Below are 24,459 nucleotides of genomic sequence, written 5' to 3'. Positions count from 1 at the left end.
TCTGTCACCATCGCTGTCAAATATTAGACTATATCTGTAGAATTTATTAAAAAAAAAGATTTTTGGTGAACGCCTTCTGTCTTTTCTGTAGTGTGTGTGTTCTGCCATAGCTAATATTAAGTAGAAAAACTGCATTTACAATATTTGCATATTGATCACCTTCATGATGTAATTAATGCTATTTTAGTTATAATTTCAATATTTGGTAGACATTAGAACAGTGTGGCATGCTGTAATTATACCTCAGTATGAACTGGCTTAGTTTAACCTCTGGATAAGGGTAAATAAATTAGAGGTCACCTTACTAACTAGTTACCAGTTATATGAGTTGTATTCTGTTTAGAAGGAGCTTGTTACTCTTAAAACTGGCATTCACACCCACTGTACATTTCCTTAAGTTCTTCTTTGCATTAAACTTCCTCCCTCATGTGAAGCACAAAGACTAATGTTATAAAAGCCTTCTATGGGAGACAATAAAATGCACTTTGCTATCACCAGGGTTTGAAAAAAAAAAAAAAAAAAAAGCGAGCATCTTCCTCATTTCTAGGACAGAGGGCTTTTCACTCAGCCTTCAAGAATCTTTGTTATTAACACCCAACAGTTCCCCAGTAACCCAACAGCTGCAAACACTCCTCCAAAGCACTTACTGCCCGCTAATGCAACCAGATCAGTTGGTGTGGATGTTGCTAAAAACTTGTAAAAGGGAACATCACAATGGAGTAATCTCAGGGGGAAGCAGTAGATAGCTTAGCCAGTTCCAGTTTTTAATTTAAAGGGCTTATTTACCTGTTTACATGAGAGAGGCTGGACCACTCCGCTGTGGCGTCAGCTCTTTCTAAACACGATACTCTCTCTACTCAAGTAATGTTGCTCTAAACTTGCAATTTGATCCTCTTTTTTCAGCTAATAGGTATTGTATGTTTAGGAAGTTGGTCAGACTGATGGTTAAACTGTTTTATATTTATTTTATCTGCTTAAATGACATCAGTAAATAATGTAATTTTCTCATTTAGTTGAGCTTTTGGGAGTAAGCCTTCGTGTGAAAAGAGCAGAAACACAGCATAGAGCCTTTATTTCAAGCTAAATTTAATTTATGTCTCTAGCATTTGGAAATTACCTTTATAATTTTGGTTATGAGTGTGTAATATTTATGTTCTCCAGTCAAAATGACACAGCTCGTGTGAATTGTAGTATATGCGTATTTAATGAAGCCTAAGTACAAAATTGTCAGTAGAATAGGAGATTTCTTTTTGAGTAAATGTATTTGCTCTTGGATATCTTGACCCTCTCATAGCCTTGTAAATAAACCAAAAAAAAGGAAACAGTTTGATAACATACCTGAGATGCTCCAAACAACAGGATAACTGCCACACACAGGTTCAACTTCATTTCCTGACTCGCAGCCGGATCGAATGTAAGCAATATGGTTCGCTGTGAGCTTGTTTTATCTCAGCTACAGGCTGCCATCCCTCTGCCAGTCGTCTGTAATTGCGGTGTCAGAGGGGATGTTATGTGCTTTCACAGTAGATGTCTATAGACAGATGGACTGAGGATCTGCATTGACATCCTGATGGTGACAGGCCATGATACCCCACACTATGTTGGCCTGACAACAAAGGAGCCTTCCACCGTGCAATAATCTGACATTCTGCCCCACAAGCTGTTACGGAGATACTCAGACAGCAACAGGCTTACATGACATGACAGCACAGCAAATTTAATATACAGATCTCCAGGCACAAGTTGACAAACAATAAGGAGTGATGACAAAACTGCAGCTTTTCAGGCCAACTCTTCTAAAGATTTGGCCATTTTAGGTTTTGTCTTTCACCCTCTGAGTCCTGCCATATTAAGATGCAAGGTATGCCGAGGTCCTGGATATCCAACCTTAAAGGTATGGCAGTTAGTCAATGCAAAATACTGAATAATTTATAGGAGGACAAATAAATTCCAGGCAACAACACAACACCAGACTCTGGGGCCATTTGGTTATTAATGTGAAGTTGGTCTGAAAACTTTGGGCTTTTAAAAAGGGCAATGGCTGAATATCTTACTCCAGGAATTAGCACAGAGCTGGCCAGTGCATGCACAGGCCAAATCAATGTGTGGCAGGCAAAGAATTTTAACAACGGTGGGAAGTAAAATGCAAATTATATGAATGTCAGGATGATATTTAATATTTCTTTAATGTTATTTCCCCACCATTTATCATGAGTAAGGGTCACCATGGCATTGATAGACATTAAATTTGACATTTCTTCAAAACTCCAGACTCTGCGTGTATCTAGCACATTAGTTCTCAGCATTTAACCTCTTTCATGCTTTTCTGTGTGGTGATGATCTGCGAGCAGTTCAGCTCATCACTTCTAAGACACATTTGAAGAAATTTCTTGAACTCTCATAAATATTAACGTTGGGTTTTAAGATTAGTTAGAGTGCGTTTGAAGTTGAAAGGAGGAGACTTGGCCTCTTATTAACTGACAAATGGATGTATAATGACAAAGATTTGTATTCACAAATGTCTGTTTTAAAACAGAAATACTTTAAAGATTAGTTATTTATCTATTTTTCCCCTTCACACTATGGGTAGGTGTCTGTCCCTGTGTGTGTGTGTGTCCCGCTATTATTAGAACTGGTGCCATTATAATTTGCTGCTAAATTTAACAGTACAACACAGTTGTCCTATTCACCACACTTTGGCTCATAGTTTCTCTTTTCAAATGCAATTAATCTCCAAATTGACATCATTTTTGCTGCTAAACTATCATCTATAAAACTCCTGCAATGACAAATTGCATTAAGAGCCTTCCTGTGTCTCAAAGCCAATCCCCCCTCTGCCCCTATTAGGCTTTTAATGTGAAATAGTGACAGGCAGTTGAAAGTTTTGTGAATGGTATCTTAGCAGCAAGCTAATTGAAAAGATCTAGGAGGTAAAAATGTGTCACAACGTTATAAAAAGGCAGCAGTGTGGTGATACAGAGCTGCCAGGGACACACTTATTTGCTTAGAACCCAGCAACATCATTTGTATTTGATATTATTATCATTTAGGAGGAAAAGCAAATTTAATTTACAATCTTGAATTTTTTATCAATTGCATTATCTTTCAAAAGAATCCTAATATGATCCTGATTAAGAATGTGATGTTGCTGCTCTAGTTAAGATTGCTTTAGGACCCTGAAAATGAGGATTATCCGTAAAGGAACTATTTGAACCTGTACTGCAAGCCTGTGTGACTGTAAATGCTTGATGTTGATCAGAAACCAGCACTTGTCATCTGATATATGAACATCAAACCCAGAAAAATGGCTAATCTACCGCAGCAACTTGTGTCTGTCTTCAAACACAATTAACAGATGCCTTTGAGGGACTTTTACTTGAGGCATCTCGTGCCATCTGTTATATCACAGCTTTGACATTCTTGCCTGCTGTGAGACAACAGAGCTGCTACATAAAGTATTTCTCCTTTAACTACAGGTACTAATGGAAATTAATTCAGTTTGTAAGACAACCTTTAAAAAGACCGGAAAAAAAAAATGTTTTTATGGAAACTGACATGATTCAAACTACGATTGTGTTTCTGCATGAAATTATGGCCCATTTGGTCTTTCTTCCATTCCTACAATATAAAGTTGCATATTAAAACTGCCTATTTCATCCTGTAAGAATCTCTATTACACATACGTACAGAGAATCGCAATTCAACGAACTGGTGAAGCAGAAAATGTTCCCTCTGTGATAAGCTCTTTGGAATAGTGGAGTGACAGATATCCACAGCATGGTCCTTCCCTGTAGGCTTCTACACACACACACACACACACACACACACACACACACACACACACGCACACTGCACAGACATCTTGAACACAGGACAGCAGTTGTCTAATATGGTAGACACTGGTGCTCCACAATTACCTCATGCTACAATGAATGCAAGGATGAAATTGGAAAATACACCACACCATGAAATTAGCATTGTAAAAACAAAAAGTCTGAAATACCGGGTGTTGGTGTGCTAGTTGCTTGAGTGCCAACAGCCTGTCGTAATCTGGATTCATCAGAGGAGACTCAGATTAGTAGAAGTGTGTTTCCCACAGGTTGAGAATTCACTTGGGCTGGTGAGTGTGGTGGTGAGAGTCGGTGCAGCGTCAGACGGCACCGCTTTCGCGACTACAAACAGCACTTTCAAAAATAACAGAGTAGTGGAGTCCTGAATGATTTATGCCACCACCGAGGATGTGTAAAAGACCGTGTTGTCTTAAACTAGTAGATTAAGAGGTTTTTGTTGGATGAATATAGAGCAAAAAAGGAATGTAATATTTATAAATGTCCTCAGTTGGTGTCTAATCACCTGAAACTAAGAATAGTTGTTTTCCTTAGTTTCGAATGAACCCACCTAAATCCACAGCTAGACGTAATGCGCTTTGAGGAAAATTCTGACTTGAGATTTAAAGCTCTATAAATCCAATTTGACTGATGAATTGATTTGATTAACTGGCTTACCTGCTACGCCATGTTGCACCTTCTACAGCTCCGACTAGTTTTACTTTACTCTTGGATCTTTCCTTCTTTTCATTTGTCAAACTCATTTTTTTTTTACAATGATGACCCATTTAAGCTGCACTCTCTCTTTAAACAAGCGACAGCAGAGCATTTTTGGAGAAATTCTACAGTTTTAATTTTGATTCGCACCAGCAGACTCTTGCAGTTGGCTGTCCGGCTCACCATCATGACAACCACAGTGATGCACGTCTAAACAAAGACAAACTCCATGAGAAAATAAAAAAGGAATTTTAAAACTTATTTGCTCAATCTGATGAAATAAGGTGTTTACAAATCAATTTCATGATGTAGCAGATCTGTTAACTAGCATTAAATTAATCAGCAACATATTAGTAAAACTGGGAAGCCATACAGACACAGTTCCAGGGGATGACTATAAATGTCAGGTTTCCTGGTGGGTGGCAATGTTTGGGAAATGCTGTTAAATAAATTCAGTGAGATTTAAATGCAAATATTATTTTGTACCTTTAATTTAGCCTTATAGCACAGGAAAAAATATATAGCTTTATCTTTGTGCTTTTTAATTTGAAATTCAGCGAGTCTCAGTTGGCTCCAGGTGGCTGCGGGGCTGAGATTTTGTGATTTAAGAGAATAATTTACCAGCAATTAATAAAAGGATTAAAAGCAGAGTTATGAAATCAATGAAGAAACTGACATTTTCAACCACTGGGAAGCTTATTATGTAAGCGAGAACAGAAGCCATTGTCAGAGCAACCTTGCACTGTTCTTATTTGGCTCCTGCTGCTGTTGAATTTAAATATGAACTAAATATTTTGAGGACATGCCACATACCAGTACTGCAATGTCGCTAAAAATCACGGGCAACTGCGGTTACGTTTCACCCATTTCAATAGAAGGGTGCCCCTGACTGACATGAGGGAATTGAGTAATTATTATGTGCCTCTAAAAAAACCCTCCGTGCAACAGGACATGGTATGATGAAAACCTGGAGAGACCACCTTCCCTATGGCCCTTGCCATTAATCAAAATAGTTGCTTTGGCATCTGTGAGCATGTGTCTCACTGCTCTTGTGCAGTTCGGACCCAGTGTGAGAAAAATAAGCCCACAGAATACGAAGGCCACCAAACGCAAGGGACATTCCGTGAGGTCACATCATTGCCAGGTTCGACAAGCCACGGAATAATATGCTTCTCAAAATGGCTGTTAATGCAGCTAATAATGAGAGGCTAAAACAGAAGTGTTAACCCTCAGACTTTGGAAGCTTTTGATGATGGTGAAAGGACAAATAGAGCCAGCGTCCACAGTCTACAGCTACACTGAGACTATGACTGCCAACAACGAAGGCTAAATGCAGAAATGAATGTGGAAATGCCTTAAGATGCAACTCCCTGATGGGCAGGCACTTGAGTCTGGCTCTGAATAAAACGTTTTTTAAAGAAAACTGGATAGCTTCCATCCCCTCTCCAGGGATCCAAAGTCAACCGTTTTCTTAGATGTTAGGCAGATGTTAGGCTCTGAATAGCTAATGCAATGGCTTCTAAAGGTTGTCCTCTTCTTTTAAAAAGGATGCTGAAGATGAAGTGAAAAAGCAGAAAAAGTGGTGTGACTGCTTGACTCGCTGTTTGGAAACAAACAGCTCAAATCAGAATGAAATAACATAAAACAAATAAATAAGCACATGAGCAAATGTTCATAAAACTTTAAACCACAAATCCGAACATGGGATGACAGTCATGAGAACTCTTCCACTGGGATACAGCTGTCAGCAGGGTTAACCCTAACCCCAAAATGTAGATCCAAAATAAAGGGCTGTCTCAAGGTAAAGATACAAATATAGCCAACAGGTTTCTGGAGATTTGTGTGCGTTTATTTCACTGGATAAAATACTTTTATTTTCTTTGACATATCCACGACACGAGAGTGCTGCGGCGGAATGCTTCTCTTCAAGGAAGACATGCTGACCCTAATCTACCAAAGATATGAACAAACACCTCATACAACCTCACTTCAGAAATCCGATCTGTCCCTTCATGCAGTTTTCTCCATGAGGCTTATAAAGCAAATGAGCGCTACGCCTGGAAAACAGTGCAATTTGAATTAATGGTGCACATCTCAAAGCGCTCATTCGACTCTCCTCTCACACTTCTCTCTGGTCAAGTGATTTTTCAGGCAACAGGATGGATTTGTGGAGCTATCCAGAGGGGGACACGGCTGCCCTGCCGCCTGTGCAGTAAACATCTCAAGACATCAAAATCACTGGCTTGCTACTTGCTTTACCAAAGTGTGTCTGGGAACCTGTCTGAAAGCTCACTCAGGTATAGCAGAAGGCCCAGTAGTGTCTTGATGCAAATCACCTCTGTACATTGGCAGCTCTTTTGTTGTTATCTCCTCTGCTACAGTACGTCAGGTTCATTTAGAGATCTCAGAGAAGCCTGGACGGACATTTCAGGATCCGGAGTGTGCCATATTGGCATAGACCACTCACTGCCAAGCTTTGCCTCTCAGTATTAGCTTCTGATTCATCACTTAAGACGGACTCATTTCGGGCTAATTTGTGGGGGGGGGGGGGGGGGGGCAAGCGGATGTGAATTCTATTTCTTTCAGACAAATTTCAAGGGGATTCGTCATCATTGATGCAGCATAAACAAAATAACAGCAGTTGCTCATCCCAAAGGGACTATGATTGCTGGAATTTGGTGAGCACATACAAAAGGCTACTCTCCACTCCATTAACAGACGACAGAAGCGGAAACATAAATCACAGCCCACTTTTAAAATCTTCTGCCAAGTTTAACTTTGAACCTGTAACACAAAAGGGTCAATTACAGAGAGATAATCCATAACTAATTTACTTGATTGATGGTCTAATTATGCCTGTTTATGTCATGCCTGATAATTCACTCTTTGATAAGCATAAGCACCCTCTTGAAACTCAGAGCAGAGGCAATAATGAGCATGCAAACATGGATATTGCTTGGAGCTTTTTCTGCGAACCCTCAAGTCAATGTTATTTGCACTGTCTGTGTCTCACTATTGACTCCATACATTTTCAGGGTGGATGCCACTGATGCATTAACATGAATCATGCTTACAGGGAAACAACATCTGACATGGACTCATTATTTGAAGAGAACTAAAGGACTCAGACACATTCATATTACTCCGGTTCCATAAGATCCCTTGTAAGACACGTGCCAATCCCAACACATCTGGAATTAAGTTCGCACACAACCTTTTCGGTGTTGTCTTAGGTTCTGCTGGTCAATACAATACCTTGTCTGTCCTCAAAGTTCTCTCCGTCTTTTTCTCTCTCAATAAACCACAACTGTTCCACAGTTTATAATGAAATGACGGGAAATTATTGTTACTGATGACAAATCACAGAAAATTTGGAGAACACAGGTCTGCTGCTGACACTAGCAGTCTCCTTTAGCAGAAAGTGGTGATTCATTTACTGTAGGTTTTGGTTGCTCGCTGATGACCGCAATAGAATCAGTATATACATAAACAGCAGTGTTGTGGAAAAAAAAAATGCTCTGAGCTCTTGAAGAATCTCAGTCCGCTCAGGCTTTCAGCGAGCAGCCCCATGTGGAATACATTTCAACGCCAACCGCTGTGCGTTCCCTTCACAGTCGACACTTGCTCTGGTGTATGGGACAGTTAGAATTACTCTCCTGAATCTCCCTTCCTGCTCTCTCTCACCTACATTGTATTTCAACAGAGTCAAGCTCATCCATTACTTTTACTGATTATGTTTTCCAGAGGCTCATTTCTCCAAATTTGAAACATACCCAAGCAGCAATTTGCAATTTCCCCTCGCAATAAATATGCCCCATTTCATTAACGAAAACAAATGCTATCCCAGGCCTGCAATCCCTCCATGAGCTGTACTTCTCAAAATGTATCTGCAATATATTTATATACTGTAAGCTGCAATCTTTTGTGAAGTTGCTGTAATTTGCGACCTGTGTGTAAGCAGCGCTCTCCAACTGCTTCTGTGAAACAGGACACTGGCAAATAGTATTTCCTGCACCGCTCCATTGACATGTCAATCAAGGTATCATTTTATGCTTCTTGTATTCTTTCACGGTACAAACATACAGCTCAATGATACTTGCTGTATAGTGCTGTTTGTGTCATACTGGCCTTGCGTCATACTGAACAGCATTCCAGGAACAACAATTAGTTTGTAAACTGTGTAGGTATTGCAGCCTTTACTCTACCAGTGACAGTTTCACTAGAACATTTCAAGCCCAATCTGAGCCAGTCCTCTTCCCTTAGATATTATTATTCATTTCAAAGTGGTAGATCCATGGTTTTTTGTTGTTTTTTTAACTTTGAAATGCCCTCTTGAGGACAGAAGTTGCTCAGCCATATAATGGGCGGTAAATATTAATAATCCACTAAATTTAAGCGTTTAAAATGAGATCAATTACAAGAAAATGATGCATTACAAGACATGAGCAATATAAACTCAACAAGATGAACGATAGCCCTCTTTAAAAATATCGTTTTGTGATGTGTAACCTGTAGAGTTGAGGTGAGGTTGATTTCAGCAAAATAAATAACAAAAAAAACCTCAGGTATTCTGAGTTTCATGATGAGGAAAATGTTGAAAAATCGGACTTGGAATCGACTGTATAGGTATGGGGGGAAAAATCCTGATTTTTATCAGATGAATTCACATCAGGATTTCTTACATAATCTAGACTTTTTTTCCCCACAGTGTCAAAACTGTTTGAATATATTCTGATGTGTTATATGTTGACTTTCTGACATCAAGTCATGGTGAGTCCCTGTGTGACAGAGTTAAGCTCATTTTCACTGATCACATCGCAGCCAGCAGAAAGGATGCAGCGGACAAAGTGAACCAAGAGACGTACCAGACAAATTTTCACCCGAGCTGACAACAAAACAATGCTCCTGCAAGTGCAATACAAGCTTCCAAAATAAAAGCCAATAAAAGTTATTTTTTAAAACCCGTCCACACATCATGAACAAGTACAACGGCACTGCTTTGTAGCAGCTAATTGGTATGAACCAGCAAAAGCTTTCTGTATGTAGCGCAGCAGTTTAGTTTCACCATTAATCTTTAAAAAGAAATGTGTTTAACTCCAGTAAACATAGCTACAGCAACCCCACCAACAGCAGCAGAGGGATGACTGATAAATGTCTGCTGCCTTCATTCTGTCAAAACCTCACACACGACTCTAATACCAGGACAATTTAAATTTGTTTCCAGGCAGAAGAGGATATAGATGTTGTAATATTTGCTGCGGTTGCTCTAGAAACCGCAATTAATTAATCAGACTGCGTGAGTTACATGAATTGATACGTCAATGACAGAAAAATAAAAATGAGAACACAAAAAAATTGTATTTAACACAAACAGCAATGAATCAGAGTTGGGAAACTATCGTGTCAGAATTCCTACCTCTTTAGGATTTGGCTACGAGTGTTGTAATGGTTACAGTAATAAACCCAGACAACAGGAACCCAACTATAATCTCTTATTCTATGACATAATTGCCCCTTTGAGGTTACAACTCTCCTTTTCTGACATGGTGCAAATAAGAGGAAAGAGCACTGAGGCCCTTTGGTTTTAAAAATAATCTACCAATCATGGAAATTTAAGCAATTATACCTAACCGTCATCATTTACGGGATCCATTTGCTCCAGCTTAAAACGAGAGTGTTTCCCTGCACAATGTTAAGGCTTGCACATATAATGGTTCCCCCAACGAAGAGATAAGAATGCAATTTCCCTCAAGCAGAATACAGGAGTGAAGTGTAAAGGTAAACAAAATAATTTTGGTCATCAGCAATTCTGGCGATTGTGTTATGGAAGTCAAAAATCCCAAAATTGCATAGCTATGACTAAAATGAATCCAACTTGTCAGTGTCTCTAATTTGTGAATAAATTCTTAAGTGAGTGAGTTTTTTTTTTTTTTTACTAAAGTAACATGAATTGAAAAAAAAATGAATACAAAAAACAACTGAGACACTTGACAGTGCATTGTAGAAAACGTACAACACTTCCAGGCATATCAGCTCAGCTTCTCAGTATCTGACGGAGGTGAGATGGAAGGAAAGGCGTAACATGATCACCTGCCAAGAGGTTCTGAAAATAAATTCTCCCTGCCAGTATCCTTCAGGATAAAGTAGAGGAAATGCATGTTTGATTTGATCATAATGTAATATGAAGGAGGATTTGAGCGTGTCATGATGGAAAGGTCCATTCCTCTAACAGGGGCTTTTTCCAGGACAGGCAAGCAAGAAAAAAGAAGAGATGTAAGTTGTAATGCAGCAAATCACTTTTAAAAAAAAAAAAGCCGTACGTACAGGAAGAGAGGCCCTGGTACAGTATCTGTCGAGATGTGTCGTGTCCATATTCTCATGAAACGTTTGAGCGATATCTTAGAAAAAGTTACACACTGTAGCCGCCAGAAACATGGCTGAAAATGACCATAATTATAAATGTGAATACACGAAATCCGAGGCATTAACTCTGAAGCTCATTTGGAAATAGATTGTTGTTCCTTAGCCTCATTATTCTGTATCTATGTAGATTTGTTACAGGGATAAATGTAATACCAAAAAGACATTAATACTGCCTCTCTAACACCCAAACTTATTGGAATTTATTGGATTTAAACATTACAATGCATCTGTTTTCTGATCAACTAAAAGAAAAAAACTGCATCATTTTGTACAAAAAGAATATCAACATGTGTACCTTTTATCACACTCATTAAACATTTGGTAATATATTAAAAGTTTCTGATTGATTAGTGGCTTTCTATTAGTTTATTACAGAATTATGATCACACAAATTTTCCCACAAATGGCAAGAAACACAACTTTACTGAATTCGTTCAGAGGCATGTTGTGATTAATTTCATGCATTGTCACCCAAGCAGCCCCGCTAACCCAACTCAGTGTGGCGTGTTAATTAACACATTATTTACTAAAACTTCAGATGCGTCTCTATGGTTTCGTGACATTTGCTCGGCAGACAGGCATGTAATGTTCTTAAAGGTGCAGCACGAATGAAGCACGAAAGAAGCTGTTTTCTTTATCACTTTTCTACACAACCATCACTTTCATTAATGTCCTGTAAGATCCTCCCTATTTTGAACAGCCTTCGAGGATTTGCTGAACTTGTATGTAATTGGCTATCGACATACTTCAGACTTAATATAAAACATTTCAGTCAGCAGGGGTTCACTTGAAAATACGTTCCATTTCATTTTAATTGGCAATCTAATCACTCATCACTGAATATCTTCAATCAAGTGAAATACTCAAAGCTATATCACAAATCATTTTAATTCTTATAAATCAGATTTGTTAATTACTGATTGGCTGCAAAGTAAGATTATCCCTCAAAATAATGGCACAGTGAGTAATTAAGCAAAAATATGGTATAGTGTGTTAGTTAAATACACTGGTGGTAGAAAGTGTCCTTTATTTTTCCAAGTACTGAGCCAATTAATGGAAATGATTCCCGGAATCGTGCTCTCCAGCATCGTGATATTTCAAGTGCTGCTTCCATGGATTCCTTTTATACAATGCACTTACTTATTTCATTCCTAAAGCCATGCATTTGTTGGCTATTAATAATCCGGCCACAGCTGGACAAATTGTGTTACATTCTTCACGCGATAAATGTAATGTTCCATCACAAAATGTCATAACATTACCAGGCATATCCAACAGTGGGGGGGCTCTGCGCACAGAAGGATGACGTCAACACGGTGGAGTTGAACGTTCTCGCCACTCGGTTTGACAGCTCAGATTATTCCCTGTATTATGAGACAATTAATGAGAACCAGGAGCCAAAGAACATTTTACTTTTTTTTTTCTTTTACATTTTTGTGCCCATTGAGCTCATGTAACATAAACCAACCATCCATCCATCCATTTTCTTCCTCTTATCCTGTTAAGGGTCGCGGGGGGGGGGGGGGGCTGGAGCCTATCCCAGCAGCTTTCAGGTGAGAGGCCGGATTCACCCTGGACAGGTCGCCAGTTCATCACAGGGCAACACATAGAGACAGACAACCATTCACACTCACACCTACTGTCAATTTAGAGAATCAATCAGCCTCATCCCCATTAGCATGTCTTTGGACTGTGGGAGGAAGCTGGAGTACCAGAGAGAACCCACACAGGAACAGGGAGAACATGCAGACTCCACCCAGAAAGATCCTGTGCCCGAGCCAGGACTCAAACCCGGAACCTTCTTGCAGTGAGGCTAACCACTGCACCACTGTGCTGCCTGTAACAAAAACCTTTAATACAAAATCACTCCCATAATTACCCCCCCCCCAACCCTTCCTACATGTAGACAATCATAGCATATCTACTAAAATGTCTGAGGAATTAAATCACATGAGCAAAAGCATGAGAAAGACCTACATGAGCATGTACCAACATATGCCTTTCCTGTGCAAAAGAGCTAAAGAGAAAATGCTTCGGTCATTTAAGAAACAATGAAATGAGGTCGGCATTGTCACGGAGCAGACAACATTTATCCTCTGCACTTAACCAATCCTCGCTGGAGCAGTAGGTGGCCGCAGCACAGCACTCTGGGACCAACCCCAGTTCTTGCCTCATTCTGGGGGCACCGACAGCAGTATTAACTACTTAACATACATGTCTTTGATGTGAGGGGAAAGTGGAGCACCGAGTAAAACCCTACACAGACACAGGGAGAACATGCCATTGCCACATGGAAAAGACCTGGGATGAACTCTGGACTTTGTTGCTGTAAGGCTTGACCTGAATATTTGATTGGATATGTAGTCATTTTTGTTTTGTTTGTTTTTGTTTTTTTGTACGCCATCAATAAGGTTGAGGTACAATTTACAACACAAAAAAGAATATAGAACCCTGATTCCCAAACAGAAGCCCTGGAGAAAATGTCAAAAATTCTGTAGTATCCTCACAAAATCCTCTTAATATTTTTCTCCATCTGCATTCTGCAAACTAGCCAGTCACAGCCAGAGTAAGGCCAGGGCAGGTCTTCTGGGGATGTTCACCCAGTTGTATGTCCATTTCCTCTTGGGTCAAAAAAAGGCAGGCTTTGGAAATCATTTGTCCAACTTGCCCAAATATGGATTATTAAATAATCTTGATCCAGATGCACGGGAGCAGATCCGGATGCCATAAATCAAATCATAATCGTAATCAAGTCACTACATCCTACTTGTTTATTGCTTTGCATTACAATCTGCAAAGCCTTGAGGGAATTCCTTCAAATTTGGCTTAACTGTCCAGTGAGTGATGACAGGGAAAGATTTTGGAGGTGAAATGTTCAGGTCATGGTTACCTCACAACTGCCATATCTCTGGAGCTCCTCGAGTTAATGTCTTCAAATGACTCAAGGATGGCCGGGAAAAAAAAAAAAAGTTTGGTGGTTAAAAGTCAAGGTCATTACTATTGGCAGAGGTATAAAATTCTATGGCATTATTTCTAGCTAGACTCCAGAATTTGGGGCCAAATTTGACATTTCTTAGTTTTCTGCTGAAATGACAGTATAACCTTTCTGGATGTGTATGATCAGTTTATTGGCGGCGGTGCAATATAAACCCGTATTGATTGTGTTTTTTAGCATTTAGAAAGAAGAATCTTATTTCATTGGTCATTGATTCGCTCCAGTTCTCCCTCCTCTCTCTCTCTCTCTCTCTCTCTCTCTCTCTCTCTCTCTCTCTCTCACACACACACACACACACACACAAGCCATCAACAGTCATTGCTTCCTATGTCTAAGCCTGATACAGTTAATGTAAACCTAATCATTGAGTTTGTGCTACCCACAAGGACAACATTTATTCAACAACAGATAAAAAGACCGATGGGCAATGCCGCAGGTGCAAAAAGTAATATAAGGCTAAAGAAATTAAATAACTGCCTCTTGAGCTGCAGAACAAACCAACATAGAAAAAATATAGTTGCCACTGCAGCTGCATCCACATATCACACATTTCACAGCAGCAGGATTTTTACAATTTAATTCTGTGGAGATAACATTCTGTGAGTCTCTAGCAGTGGTCCCTGAACTTGGCCAGGCCCCTGAAGCATTCAATTGTCGGCTGATGTGTAACTCCTCTACCTTCACAGCTGGTGCTAACACCACTAGTAGATAGGCAAGCCCTGCTAACATTAATGTTAGCTCCATCAGACATGGTTCTGGTCACCCCAGGGCAGATGGTTCAACCGTTGGGACTTTGTAATGCAAAGCAATGAGCGAGTAGGATTAATTGACTTGATTATACAGTTCGAAAGTTTACATTTATTATTGGGGTGTTTTAAATCTGGGATGACATTTGAACTTCCATTTTCAGAATCTTAATGAAGAGACTGATCAAATGTGTTTCAAATTTGCATCATTTCATTTGTAAACTCTCGTCTCTTAGTGCAGTGTTGACAGTGGGTTATAGTTTCACTGTTACTACTGAGTGTGAATATCCCCACTGGAGCCTGTCAATCTAGGATAAATTTGACAAAGCTTTTGTAGAGCTAAGAATATCTTGAAAACCCATATTTCCCATTACTGCTCCTGTGTTGCCACTGGCAAAAGTGCGAGTAATTCAAGATCAGCCCACTGCAGCATTTGGGAGGAAATTCTTAAAATATCCTGATTGTGTTTCACCGATTGTGTTTTGAAACCACGAAAAGTGGAGCAGCAAGACATGATTTAAGTCAGACACAATTACCAGTGTCATCAGTTAGACTTGCACTGTGCTGCATTATTTTTTCATCTGATGAAGCCTAGTGCTGAAACACTTTTGTCCATTTATTGTTGCTGCCAATTAGATAAATTAACACGATGATAGATGGACTAGAGAGAGAGGATGAGGAAATGTCAGTGCCCGATGCAACACAGAAACCCCATTAAAACCAGCCATTATCATCTATTAGGGGCGTGATTTTCCCTTCTTTTAGATAAAGGAGCAATGTTTTGAGACTGGGAGCACTTAAATCCCCAAAAAGGTTTAAATGTTATCTCACACAGAACGTGAAAAAGCAACAGATGACCCTTTTCTCAGACATGAAGAAGAATATTGTATAGCAGTATCTCTCCACTTGACCCAAGATGACCCACGTTTGTTGACTATCAGTCTGCTTCATCTACCTGATTTGCATATTCAGATCCTGCTTTCACAGTGCAGGGAAATTTGAGATAATGAAAACAATATCCAGATACAGGATGTATATTATGCACAATGAGACATATTTTAGTTGTTGCATTGCAGCTGAGCACAAGGTCGCATCAATAAGCTTGACTGCAGTAGCTGTTTGTTATAAAGATTGATCACACATGCAGACTGTGCATGTGTCAATAGAGACATGCGCAGTCTCTCTCTCTCTCTGTCTCTCTCACTGTATTTAAATCCATTCACCTAGCTGGGCTGTTAGAAGGATGTGTCAAAATGCTGACGACAGTCACGTTTTCATTTTTAGCTCAAATCAAGGTGGTTGGGTTACATATTATTTAAATTTGTAGTTTTGCTTCTTTCTTCATCTACATTTGCTTCCAGCAACAAGTGGCTAATGGCTAGCACTTTCTCCAGTCATGCAGAGGGAAAAGATTCTTTATGACTTCAAAACCCCTGAGAGTGAGTAATGACAATTACACATGATAATTTGGGGTTGAAGAAGTCTTTCAATATTTGTTGTGTTAAAGTATTAAATGTAAAATACTCAACAAATTAAAATAAACTTGTTTGTAATAGGATGTGATTATCATTACTGCTGCATAAATGATTCATAAAATCAGAATAAAACCGAATGCAAGTTTTAAAAAAAATAGACGAGTTTGGAATTGTAAATTTAGTAATCGTGGATTAGGAGCGTTGCAGACTGTCAGCGCCTGGATGAGTCATATCAATACTGACCTCCAAGCAAGAATTGGTTGGTGTGTAACTGCCACAGAAAGCAATTGTGCTCAGGCACCTACTTCTACATCAAGCTACTGCACGCAGTGATTGTTCAATCAGGGCAGAAACTGTGGATACAGGAACACACCACACACTGTGTTGACCCTTCAGAACCAAGAGTATCTAAATTTTTAATCATCTCCAAGTAGAGAAAGTCCTGAACAGCTTAAGGTCATCAATTTGGTATTTCAAAGCAACTGCACCCTTTTATCATTTTTCAAAAGCATCCTAATTGGTTTCCAAGCCTCGATAACGTAGGAGACATTTAGTGCTATGCTGTCAAAAGACATTGGTAATTTATTATTCGGTTTTATAAGTGGCAAACAGGTTCTTTGCTACCTTAATATGAGGCTCAAACAGTACCAGTTTCTATGGAAGCAGGTTTTTAAACTATCATTCACAATTTGAGACAACAAATTATGATACACCAGACACTGCTTTTGACCTGAAAATGGCACCATAACTCTCAAACAGCCCTTCCCCATATGCGCTTGGTATTTCTGAACATATCGTTTACTTCAGGTTGTGACCACCACTGAAGATTTGTTTTACACTGTTAAAGACATCTGCCATTTGGCCAGTGTAACTGAACCGAAGCCTCCACAAAACACAGGCTTCAGGTGAAAATGCCAGAAGAATCTTTTTTTTTTTCTCTCCACAGCACAAAAGCCTCCCACAAGTACACGAGTCCATTTGAAAAGTGACTATCGGCAGCTTTTCCCTGACAGTCCATATGGTCCCTGTATTTATGGGGGTGATGATGTCTGCTCCTGGGGTTCAGAGTGGTCATTATCTGGGGGATGCTACAGCTCCAGTAGTTAAGGTCACCTGATACATAGTGGATGTCCTCAGCCACTAGCAGTACTAGAGGATACTAAATGTGTAATCATCCCTGAGCCCAAAAAGGCAGGCTCTTTCCAGACTGGCTATTATGAGAGCTTATTGTAGGGTCCATCCTGATTTTATACAGCTATTTCAGCTCAATTCAAACAATTACATACTTCCCTGTGGTATTTTCTAATAGACAGCATGGAGAGTTGACTCTTGGGACAGCAGCACTCTTGTTGGGCTCAAAATGTCACATTCCCATCTGGAATTTAGGTTTTCAGCTCTGGATTTTGAAGCTGTGTATTTTCGCCGTTACAAACTCTGAAATGCATTTCCCTTGTCAGGACAATCTAACGAAGGATGCAAGAAGTGACCACTACTTCTGAACACCACATTGTGCGTGTAAAGTACGTAATCAGCACAGCAGAAACAATGCTAATGGAAATCAGTCAGGGTGAGTTTGGTCTTGTTCAAATATAAGAAAGTCAGGAGGCATGTTGAGTGGTGGGCTTGGCACCAGGGTTTACAGTGCAGTCCATACCACATCTCACAACAAAAGCTGTCCATGTTTTCCTCACCTTAACCAAGTGTTTATTATGCTTTGTTTAAACTTATTATTCACAAAAGTTTAATTGAGAGTACAGTAATACCTTCTTTTTATGGTTTCACACACAATCACAGTGGGAGTCTAATCTGTTAGTCACTGGGCAGCTCCACTGGAACCAGATGGGGTCAAGAGTCCTGCTGCTAAGGGGAACCTCAGTTATGCTAATAAACCCTCATCCAGAACAGGGAACCAGCAACCTTCCAGGCTCCAGGTTCCTTCTTTTACCTTAAGGCCACTTCATCAGACCATACTACCAACACGTCATAAAACATTATTTTCCAACTGTGAATGGAATTTCACAACGCTGTTGTCAGGCTTTACCTTGCGTTCGATTGTAATTGCAAGCCAAAATAGCTTTAATAACAGTTTTACATTTCCGTTTCCATTCAGTGGTTTGTGATTGATGGATCTTTGCAAGCCTTGCCGGTCTCTTTTTCGTGTGTGTGTGTGTGTGTGTGTGTGCGCGTGCATGTGTGTGCGTGCATGTGAAACTAGCCATCATCACACCACAAGGCGCTTTGTAGTTTTCCCGAAGCGGATAAACTGGAACATAATTTGAACAGACATTCACAAAAAAGTCAGAATTGATTGACTTGCTATCAAATGCAGGGAGAGTCCTTTGTTTTGTTTCAGGCTTCGTCAGATCTTTCAGTGGTTCATTTGTGTACAAGGTTCCATTCTGGGTTTTTGGATAATATTCTTGGATTTTTTTTTTTTTTTTTTTTCTGTTGAACTTTGCCTGGCTTGGACATTTATAGTTTATTTTTCCCAGTTTGGAGTTTCAGGTTTGGATTTTCAATCTGAACCATCGTCCATCGTCGTCTTCCTTTTATTCCTTACTAGCAAGGGTCGTGGGGGGGGGGGGGGGGGGGGCTGGAGCCTATCCCAGCATCTACGGGCGAGTGGCGGGTTTCACCCTGGCCAGGTCACCAGTCCATCGCAGGGCATACAGAGACGAACAACCATTCACACTCACATTCATACCTACGGTCACTGTAGAGAATCCAATCAGCCTAGTCCCCAAATTGCATGTCTTTGGACTGTGGGAGAAAGCCGGAGTACCCGGAGAGAACCCACGCAGGGACGGGGAGAACATGCAAACTCCACACAGAAAGATCCCGCGCCCGAGCCGGGACTCGAACCCGGAACCTTCTTGCTGTGAGGCCACAGTGCTAACCACTGCACTACCGTGCAGCCCCAATCTGAACTCATCACTAATATATTTTTTTGCTTTATTTTGGACTTTGTTCAGTAAATACCGGAACTGTGTTTCCTTGCCTGCCTCTGCTTCTTGGATTTGGGTCCAACCTGCCTCGTCCAAACACGATACAAACCTGAGAAGTCTCAGAACATTTGTTAGCATTCTCTTGAAGTAGAAACTCCAGAGCTATAATACAACAACAGCAAACTCTGCCCGGGCTTGTGTTAGTCTGAATATGCCCAACAGATCAAGATTGTTGACTACATGGAGGCAATTCAGTATTCCAGTGTGGTCTGTGAGGATGCAGCAAATCCCAGTTTTGCAACAGTGAATAGGGTGGATTTTTTAAGAACTTCAACTTCATTCTCTCCTTCTGCTCTCTGTGATGCACTTAATGAAATTTAATTGTACTTATTGACACTGCCATCATACTGATCAAGAAAAATCCCCAGCTTCCTTCCAGAGCCCAGTTAAGGGAAAACGCATGCAAGGTAACCTGACATTTCATAATTGCAAAAAGTGAAACGTACTGAGTTGCATCACCACCTCTTGGGCTTTATATTTACCAGGTATCTCTGACTAATGCTCTAAAAGTTTGTTATACCACTTTGTTAAAAAAAAAAAACTATCAAGGGGAAAAAAAAACAGGAGCAACGTGTGTATAGCATCATGCTGTGTGATTACTGCACCTTTTCACAAGTGATTTTGTTCCCAGTACTCCTGAAGTTGAGGCAAAGCTCAAGCCTGCCAAAATAAACCAAACAATAACACTTGAGGGTTGGAATAAACTGTTCCAACCATGTTCAGTGAGAATGCACCCTCAGCACTGTCATGCTCCTGGAGCAGGTGCTGCAACACTTTATATACCAATTCCCAATATAATTTAGTCTTTGCAGAATGTCCTTAATAATCTGAGGTGTTGTTTATTCAAAAGTGGCAATGCACAACACATAAATTTGTCTTGCTAAGACCCAAAGGGAATGTAGTTTTATCACATAAATGTGCAAGGAGAAAAGATCAAATTCAGAAGTACATCTGGGAAACATCAACGTGCCGCATTATCTGTTAAGCATCTTTATCTAAAAACTGCATCACCTTTGATTGCACAAAAGCTGAAGGAAATGGGAGATGTATTTTAATATAAAATAAATAAATAACACATGTAACATCTATTTGCTTTTTACAGTTTGTGTGCCTTCCTGCCTCATATCTTCTCATAGTTTCCCCTTCTTGTGCTCAGCTTAGAGGGTTTAGGGCTTTTTTTTTTTTCCTCAAGCAAAGCATGCTCTCTGGCTCCGAGCACTGGCTCTTGCATCGGTATGCAGCTCCCGTCAGACTGCTGATCCCTCTTTATGAGGACATGAGTTTCAATGCTTTTATCCCCCACCTTCACTTGCAAATATGCCTGCATTCAGTATCTACACTTCAGCTTTAGAGACCTTTGGGAAGCTTTTAAAGAGGAAGTCAATAAAAGGGTATAAACATGCATGTGCTTAAAGTTGTGCTTTTTGTGTCTTTTATCCATATTTGGGTTGGTGTTTGCTTGGGTTCATGCACAAATACTCATTCACAGACACACCCATGAGATATATATATTGATATAGATATATATATATATACTGTGTGTATATCTATATATATATCTATATCTCTATCGAGAGAGAGAGAGAGAGAGAGAGAGAGAGAGAGAGAGAGAGAGAGAGAGAGAGAGAGAGAGAGAGAGAGAGAGAGAGAGAGAGAGAGAGAGAGAGAGAGAGAGAGAGAGAGAGAGAGAGAGAGAGAGAGAGAGAGAGAGAGAGAGAGAGAGAGAGAGAGAGAGAGAGAGATAGCTATAGCTATATAGATATATACACACATATATACTCTATATACACATACATATATTTATATACACACATACATACATAAGCAAATATGTATATATATATATATATGATATATACTGTACATCATCTACATATATGCGCATATCTATCCATCTATACACACAAATATATTATTGTTGCAAAGTGCAGGAGCACAAATGTTTTTTTTAGCCAAAGTGATTGCGGCACATTCAGATGCAACATGGGTAGGTCAATAAACCTAACTACTTTTTTGTTCCACTTGGCTATTTTTTTTTTCTATTTTGCTTTGTTTTCACCTTTACTGAAGCACACAGTTCATCAACGTCAGAAAAGGAAGGCAGCAGACCATAAGTCAATCTCAGCCAGAGCAGTGGGACCAAATGTCATCACGAAGCAGGGCGATAATCTCGCAAAAAGGGGTAACCAGAGCCAAGATCAGGGTTATGAGCTAGCTGTTGCTGTTCTATCACCCGGCTGATGTCTGCTGGATGAAATTACACCCAAAAAATACAAAACAAAAACAAACAAACAGGCACCATTTTATTCACATCTTAACAGAGTCTTGGCTCTGTCACTACATCCTTGACAAGTCAAGGTGAGGAAAATATTTACCAGATGCCGAGTTTTTTAGGTTAAGATGTTGCCCACATTACCTGTCAAGATAATTCCCCCGTGTGATGCTGTCTACATTCCTCCAGATGCAAATTAAAAGAAATACAGGGTGATTTGTTGCATGTGTCTGGCATACATGTGCTCCATAGGCTGCCAGCAGACTGTTTCCTCAGGCTATGAGGATCCTCAATTTATCCTCCTGACCCCTGAGTAAAGAGTAGTTTTTTTTTCATGTTTTGTTTTTTTAAAGGTTGTTTATTCATCTTTAATTTGTTTTGAGATGACATGTAAAAAGGACAAACATAATTCATCATAAATATCGTGAATCTTGCTGGTGCAAAACAGACATATTTTCAACAAGTCCTCCACATCCAGCTCCACCCCTCTGACACAACACAATTTTAGCACCATCTTGGTAGGTTTCAGTTAAATAACAATTGGTTCGGTTGAGGAAAATATCAGGATTTTGGTTTAATTGTGCACTGATTTAAATAAAAACGACAGCCAACTCTCAATATTGGCAGTATGAAATCATTTCAACTGCCGGCTCCAACTTTATTCAGTCCTACTGACATCATGTGACACATTATGCAGCAGCAGACGAATGACTTGAACGTCACCACGATTTTTTTTACTTTTTGTTCGCTGGTATGCTTGTTTAGCCTCATTGTGACCATCACTCTTCAGACCCGTAAATGCTTCTGAATTCACATTACACTTTTTTGTGGGGTGGAGTTACACAAAAAAGTTCCAAAATGATAACTTCAGTAGTCGGTCACCTCCCTCAAACAAACATCATAATCCTTCCGAGTGGTTTATTTCAGGGCTGTTGTATTTTTACTATTATAGTTTTATGTAGGTCTATTTAATAAACTGACAAGTCAGTGTCATTTTATGAAAATACTCACTTGCTGATGTTGCAGTGAACTTGACAACATGTGCATCGTTAATGACCAAATAACTCAGAGCAAGTTCTCTCAGTAAAACTGTCAAACCTGCTTGCTGCAAAAGCGTAAATACACAAAAAAAAAAAAAAAAAAACTAAACAGGTTGGATGTCTGGTCATTTTTTTTTTAGGACGCTCCAAGGCAAAAAGTCACTTAATATATTTTTACTTTGCCTCATCTTTGTTAAATTTGAAAGTGCGTGTTCATTCACCGGTCATGTTTTCCAAGTAGCTTTCCTCGCAATTGACTGAAATTGCATGGGGACGTGAACGTTATTCTCTGTTTGCCGACGATGGCCTCTGTGGTGGTCAGGTGGCCTTCCACTGGCATCTGCCTGCATTCTGTAAAATATAGGCTTGGATATCATCTACAGCTCTTCATGACCCTGAGAGTATTCTGCGCACTGAGAATATGAATGGTTTACAAGATTTCCTCAGAAGTAAATGGTCTGTTGCTTGCAGGGTTAGTTTTGATCCTATGTTTAATACATAAAATCCCATGACCACAAAATGTAAAACATTACCCTTAAATTAATTATTACATTTGCAAGGTGTCCCGCTAAGCAGTCTTTGAAAAATGCATTACTTCTTTCATCAAGCTATCAAAGTTCCAAAGACAGAGCAACAGAGTCTCCTTTATCTACAGCTCAAAGGTCCAGCCTGACTGAAGGGGCATTATGAGCACAGCAAAGCCATCCACAATCCTATCAAGTGTGCGCGACTGATGCGATCCCCGTTGATGCATAAAAAAAAAACACATTTAAAACACTTCAGTGTAGAACGAGGACAGTAACTCAAAATGCACCAACAGTATTTCTATTGTTTACATTCTAAATTGGTCTGAGGCAGTACTGTTAAAAGAAAACAAGATTCTGCTCAAAATGATAACAGAATCTAATTTTCTAACTCTGAAAATAATTTAATCATATGAAGATAAACTGAAACAGAAATTAGAAGAAATTAACTGTCAACAGAACATCCATTCATGCCACAACACCAAAACTCAGCATATGATACATAATATCAAATTGTGGCATGGCTGCACTGTGGTGCAGTGGTTAGCACAGACTCCTCACAGCAGGAAGGTTCCAGGATCGATCTACAGCTCCAGCACAGGATCTTTCTGTGTGGAGTCGCCATGTTCTCCCTGTGCCTGCGTGGGTTCTCTCCGGGTGCTCCCGCTTCCTCCCACAGTCCAAAGACAAAGACTCTAAATTGACCAAAGGTGTGGCTGTGAGTGTGAATGGTTGTCTGTCTCTATGTGTTGGCCCTGCGATGGATTGGTGACCCATCCAGGGTGAACCCCGCCTCTCTCCCGAAGGCTGCTGGGATAGGCTCCAGCCCCCCCGCGACCCTTAACAGGATAAAGTGGTCGAAAATGGATGGATATCTAACTGACTTTTTAATATGAAAAAGCTGCTGAAACAAAAATTTCATTTTCCATATTTTCTCTATTTTCCTTTTTTAAAAATTTTGAATACCTGAGGTCATGAATCTGAACATTTTTGAATAATCTGTTTTACTATACATGTGTAACAACTTATTAGCCTTATTATGAGGTCATCGTCTGACCCAAGGGCCAGAGATGGGTAAAAAATTTCCAGGATGGCAAATTACACAACAGTTCAAGTATTCAGATGGTTATCGTATTTTTTTTTAAATTTCCGTTCATTTTGTGTATCTTTCGTTTATTTTTTTCTTCTTTTGCATGGGAGAAAACCCCAAGGTAGTAGAGTCAGAATTATTACACAAATGTGTGTAATAACATGTGCATGTTGTGCGACTGCGCCCGTGGCATCAAAATCTCACTTCAGCCAGGAACTGCACATTGGCACCCCTTCAGTCACTTCTGGTCCGGCTGCCAGGTGTTTGGTTTACACCTCAGATAGTCAGTCATTCTTTTTGGAAACCCCCCAGACACGCAACAGTCAAAACAAATAACATCTATAG

The 24,459-nt window shown here is 39.8% G+C and overlaps 1 protein-coding gene across 3 annotated transcripts in view; it reads right to left on the bottom strand.

The window, feature by feature from the left end:
- Positions 1–24,459, bottom strand: part of cadm2b (cell adhesion molecule 2b) — a 157,993-nt gene that overhangs the window by 120,927 nt on the left and 12,607 nt on the right. The window lies entirely within an intron of this gene.

The sequence above is a fragment of the Aulostomus chinensis genome, chromosome 10 (genome assembly GCF_037954235.1).
Source record: "Aulostomus chinensis isolate RoL2024-O1b breed Wild chromosome 10, RoL_Achi_v1.0, whole genome shotgun sequence".
In the NCBI taxonomy this organism is placed as follows: Eukaryota; Metazoa; Chordata; class Actinopteri; order Syngnathiformes; family Aulostomidae; genus Aulostomus; species Aulostomus chinensis.
Note: the sequence above shows the minus strand (reverse complement) of the source record. Positions and strands in the feature narration are given on the sequence as shown.